The 6,000-nt window shown below is 39.6% G+C and overlaps 1 long non-coding RNA gene across 1 annotated transcript in view; it reads left to right on the forward strand.

The window, feature by feature from the left end:
- LOC129212437 (uncharacterized) overlaps nucleotides 1–5,756 on the forward strand; it is a 298,847-nt gene extending 293,091 nt beyond the window's left edge. The window contains exon 8 of the long non-coding RNA XR_008579167.1: nucleotides 5,575–5,756. This is a non-coding gene — a long non-coding RNA (uncharacterized LOC129212437). The remainder of the gene's footprint in view (nucleotides 1–5,574) is intronic.
- Nucleotides 5,757–6,000: the final 244 nt, after the last annotated feature.

Here is a 6,000-nt window from a genome sequence, read left to right on the forward strand (position 1 = left end):
TCACAAGTCACACTGTACTATAAATTATATAAGTCAATAGGAGAACAGAAACAGTACTGCATGGTTTATCTAAATAATAAACACGATTTTAATGGTAAACATTCACTCTGAACTTTCCAAGAACATCTTGTAGCATAAAAAAATTTACTGCAGAAATTCTCAGATAGTGATTTTAGATAATGGTTAAATGTAAGAATTTCACTGTGTTGCAGGAACAGTAAAAAAAAGATGAAATATATTGAATAAAGATTTTATTGTGAGTTATTTGCTCAGCTCTGTAGCACCATCAATTTTTTCTGCCTATATAAAAATAATGAAGTCAATAAATGTGTTTAGGTGACCTCTGAGACTTACAAAAAGGATGTTATGAGATGGGTGAATACTGGATACAGTATTTCATTCAGATGCCGAACAGCTGTTGTGGTAGACAATGCTGGCATCCTATTTTTCACCATTGATGCTAATGTAAATTGAGGTTTGATTGTATATATATTCTATCATATTGCAGGAATGTGAAAAAGACTACTAGCTTGTCAACCCTTTTTTCCCACCTGTTTATGCAACTTTCAAATGTGTAATTACAGATAGTAGATCAGGAAGCTCGGTGACCAGCGTGAAAGCCTGCATACAAATTTGCCCAGCCATTGCTGATGCCCAGCCTGGTGGCAGAATTTGGCTGCAGCCTCTCTCTAAAACCCATTGGGCCATATTGTCCCCATGATTTCAGCAGGCACACGACAGAGGTATAAATAGTTACCTGGGATTTTTTTTTTTTTTTTGAAATGTAGATTTTATTCAAATGCATTTGTGAACATCTGGAATCTATCCTGACCCTGTCACTGTGGGCTGTTAATTGTTCCGTCTCCTTTCCAAATGAATGATCCCAGCTTTCTGCACATCACATCAGATACTAGCAAAGATTTGTTGGGGCACTGAATTGCTTGTGTATGTTACAGAAAGTCTCCCATGAATCACAAAATGCAAGGGGATGATGCTATGTGCTTTCCTTAGATGTGTGGTGCTCCTGAAATTATCTGCCTTGGTACCTCTCTTGACATCAGTGCTAAGTGTTCACAGAAATTGGAAAAATATTTTTTGAGGAAATATACAAATCAGCACTTCAGGACTAATTCTTATGCAGATTTAATATTTATACCAGTTGTGCCTTTTTCCTTTGCAGGATGATGAAAAAAAGAGGAATTATGCGTTAACATTAACAATTAACAATATGATGAGAATTCTGTGTTAGCTTAACCACATTTTCTAGGTATTTTCTCTGAGTTCAGTCTTTATTTTCTTTTCAGTCCGACAGGTATTCAAAAGGAGGTGCACACCTTGTCAATTACTGAATGACCTCCTTTGTAAATTGACTGAGAGCCTGTGATTTGCCCTGGAGCATCTTTTTTAAGTAATTAGTGTAAATCAGTCAATAGATCTGTGTTAGCAACACCTTAAAAATTGCAGTCGTTTGGAAAATGTTGCACTCTATTATATGTTATTTCTTTTAAGTGCCATTGGTTTAAAATGTGAGAAAATTATCCGTTTTTAAAAATAGATCAGTAGTACTTTGATTATGCATCTTTTGATTTAGAGGGCTTTATGCATTTATTCAGTAGACAGTTGACACTGTACCTCCAGTTTTCTGCTTATTTAAAAAGTACTTTCAAGATATTGCTCCATAAACTGCTCACACTGAAAATAAGGATACAGAAGGATCCTTTTGACTTGCATACGTATGACCTCTTCCAAAACAAACTTGCCCACACTCTGGGCTGTACCAGCAGCTCCATATGATATTTTCTCTATACGTTGATCCTCTGCAGTTGCTGAGCTACGGTGGTGGCGACCTCTATTCTTAGCATGGGGAGGGAGGAAAAGCTGCTGGTCGTAGGCAAGAGATTGAGCTGAAGAAGCGGTTGGCTAGAGAGGGAGTTTGCTTGGGATTTGTTAGTCAAAAAAGCGGTTCCAATGGCCATTTTGGCATGTTAGTGAGTCACTCGTGACTCAGTCTCCAGTGGCTTTTAGCTTCTTGGTTGCAGCTCTTTCATCTACAGTGCATAGAAGCTTTTTTCCCCATCTACCTCTTTGCCCCTCACTGAATTCTCACTCATAGAGTCCAGCCTTTTTTTTTTTTTTTTTTTTTTTTTTACGGAGGGTAATATCATTTCTGTCTCTGCCTTTGTCAGATTTTGTGGTTTTGCAACTCTGTGTTTTTGTTTTCTTTTCAAAGTAAGTCTGCCCTTCAAAACTGCAGGGAGACTGACTCCAGTGAGGCTGACTGCCATGAGGAGTGCTCTCAGAAGTACATCTAGGAGCCTTCACTCCTTCATATTCATATACTAGAGTCCTCTCATTTGTTACTTGTATGAATAATTAAAAATGGGTTTTTTGAGTAGTTTGGAAAATTTAATCAAAACTGAAAATAGCCTTAGATCCTGAATAGGTACCAGCTTTGAAAATGCTGACCACTGTAGGTCTGTCATCCCCAAGATGAACCTTGCCTGCCTTTCTAGCCATGCACAGAAAACAAGCTGTTCAGAGGAAAAAAAGCCAGGGGTATATTTTTTTTTTTTCTGAAAGAACTGTAATTAAGCAATCAGAACAGCCCTTTAAATAAATACAGCTTGCATTTACATTTTACCATGCACTTCTGTTGTTGTTTAACTTTATTTCTTTTTCACCCCATTTTAACATAATAGAAAATCTAGAGCAGGCTTTCTGAATGCTTCCACTCCTCCAGCCTGTCACAGCCTGTGTGCTGTTCATCGGAGCCCTCCAGACTCAAGCTGGCAGGATGCCTAACGTTGTCACCCGCCTAGGAGAAGTGGGTTTAAACTGAAAAGCCAACCATTTAGAAAGATGCATTGTTTTGCCCACCCCCAGATCGGAATCTTTTAAAGCAATTAAAACTTAATTGTGATCAGAAATCATGTATGTTCGTCTCAGGCCTCAGCTGTATAAAGTTCAGTGTTCCCTGGAGTCAGAGATCTGGGCTGGTTTTTCAGAAGAGCTCAGCATGCACCAACTCTTGTTGAGAACAACGGGGGTGCTTCTTGAGATTGAATGCCTTTGAAAATCTGATCATGTCACTTTATTTATTTATGTAGATTTGTGTATGCACAAATATATACAACATGCCCAGAAACAAGCACGCACACATACATGACAGCTCTAGGGTCTGGATTTTCAAAGGAGCCTAGGAGAATTCAGTGAGAGATGGGTGCCTAATTAAAATTCATATCCTTCCTGCCTTTGGCATAACTTAAACCTACAGCTAAATTAATACCAAAACATGACTAAAGGGCAGCAGGATAATTCAGTAAAACCCACAAGAAGCAAGCCAGGCAAATTAGCCTTCCTTTCACCAGCCTTACATTTTCCCATTTCTTATTTTCAAAGATGGAAGGAAAATGACAAATGAATGCCAAATCTCTTTAAAATACGGCCCTTAGGTGGGATGCTTGAGATGGTCTGGGACCTGTCTCTGGTTATGTGTTTATACAGACAGCAAAAGGGGTCTGATTTTTGTTGAGACTTCACTGCACTGTTGCACCAGTGTGTGAAAAACATAGCCAGGTAGCAGAGCACTTTTGGGTACTTGTAAAATTGAACTGTCAGCTGTAAAATTATAGCAGAAACAGGGCATCTTCCCCCTTCAATTTACTGCACAACAAACAAACAAACAAAAAACCAAACAAACCAGCAAAGCCTTTGGTTTAGGATTCCCCAGAATCTCGTTCCTTATCTACATGTACGAAAAGAAAATCCTGCATCCTGGAAGATGATTTACCAAAGCAATAGTTTTTATGATAGTGCACAACAGAGCTTACATTCCAGCCTTGGTCCCAGGAGGGAGGAGGGCACCCGAGTTCAGTGCCTAGCATCTCTGCTTTATCTAATGCATATACTCTAGACAGCCCACCAGAGTGGAAAATGGAATACATTCATAAGAAAGGCTTTTACACCACCATGAATCTTTGCTGCCCAGGATATATCCTCAACAGGTAGTTTGGAGAAAGTACAGAAGATGATAATTTGTGTTCTCTGGAGACCACTGTGGGGAGGGAGGGATTTGAATGCCACTCTTTCCTAGCCTGGATGAGAGCTAAGTTAGTTTGTAAACCTAGAAAAGAATTGCTTCTCCAGCTGCTGAATTTTGAAAGAAAGTGGCTGCAAATACATTTTGCAAGAGATGCAATCTCTCTCTTTCTGTTTTGCTTAGAAAAGGCGGAGAGGATTGGGCATCTAAGGAATGTACAAGAAGATCTTTAATTCATGTGTCCTGCTCAGATTTAGTAAGAAATTGGTACCAATTCAGTCCGCCTGAGCTGGCGCTCGGGTATGCACAGAGTCAGGAATCGCGGTAAGGGTAGGTGCAAGTTTGGTACCTCTGACCAGATGTATAGGACCCCCGGAAGGGGATGAGAGCCTGACTCACAGTTTTGCACTTTTCCTTATGGTTTCTGCTTGAGTTGTATTTAACCTAGGGCACTGAGCCCTGACAGAGAGCGGTTCGAAACTGTTAGGGCCAAATGTTTTCTTCCCTGTTTGTCAGCGTCAATCTGTGCTTTTCTCTGTGAGCTACTACTTTATGGAGTTAGAAAGAATGAATGCAAACCACTTTCCTTTCCAGAACTGGTCAGGTTTGCTGCAGTTCTCTCACTTGCGCTCTCGGATGGTACTGACAGTGGAGAATGGATTTTTAATTAAAGGGAAAAAAGGTATTAACAAATACCTTACATCAAAGCAACTGGTCTCTAACCTAACTAGCATAGGATGCTTGCCCCTGCTAGGCTCCTGGACAAACACACTTCACCACTGTGATCTTAAGAGGCTGAAGTATCTTTCAGACAAGCTCATTCCTTAGACTTAATTAAAACCTAGTTCACTCCTTTATTCAATTTATGAGGCCTAGCCAGTAGGATTAAGCGATTACAGGCAAAAAGCCCCATTTGTGAAACACTCATAAGCTCAAGCTGCTAGACTGCTCAGTTGTACTCCATTAAATTAATAAGGAATGAATAGACTGATCCATTATGAATAAAGCTGTGGGGAGCCTCAGCATTGCCTCAGACTCTCTGCACACTCCTTAGAGAACATTTGTGCAAAATGATTATGTTCATATTCATTCAACTGGAATTCTATAAAAGTGGAATGCATAAATTACTCTAAAGATGGGGAGTTTATCTTAAACATTAACTATGTGTGTGAATTAATAAGACTATTATAAAACCATTAGCATTCAGTGTATTTACCTACGTATGCTGCATACCTAAACTAAATTCAACAATTGTTCCTAATTGCTATTCTTGTTGTGTGATCAAGCTGTGGTTCATTTTCCCTTGTAGTCATAATATTTATGAATTACAGTTTTTCTTGTTAAAACTTCTGAATCCCCCCTTTTCCCCCCAGCTTTACATTTGCTCCTGTAGTTTTTCAGAATATAGCAAAATACTGGACCATTAACATATTGGGAAGTGAAAGATCAACAGATGCTTACAGATGTGTTAAAATAAAACATCGAATAGTGCCTACAAGTAAACATGCTGTCAACCAAACCTTTATCTTTTATAGAGTATTACATGAGGAAGGATGGCAGCAACTCCTGGGAGAGTCTTCCCTGAATCTACTGCTGTTCTGCAGGACCCAGCAGAATCCCAGTTTTGAAAAACAGGGGGGCGCAGAATTCATCCACTGGCCTTTGCCATGTTGTGAACTTGCACAGTCTGTTTCTTCTGGAAGAACTCCAAGTGACTTGAAAGGTAAAAAAACCAAACAACAAAACCCAAAACAAATGCAAAAACCAAAATGAGGTGGTGGATTAGGGAGAAAAAAAAAGGCAGTTTGTTGAAGACTTGGCAAACAAGGAGTTAAAATTGACTAACGGGGGTTAGTTGATACGGTTATAAAAGCAAGTGCTCAAGCATTGAGCAGTAGGGGTATGGTGCAGGATGAGCGAAGGACTCAGGGCTCAGCTGCTCGGGCAGACACTTTGAGCAG

Source organism: Grus americana, chromosome 13 (assembly GCF_028858705.1).
Source record: "Grus americana isolate bGruAme1 chromosome 13, bGruAme1.mat, whole genome shotgun sequence".
NCBI classification, from domain to species: Eukaryota; Metazoa; Chordata; class Aves; order Gruiformes; family Gruidae; genus Grus; species Grus americana.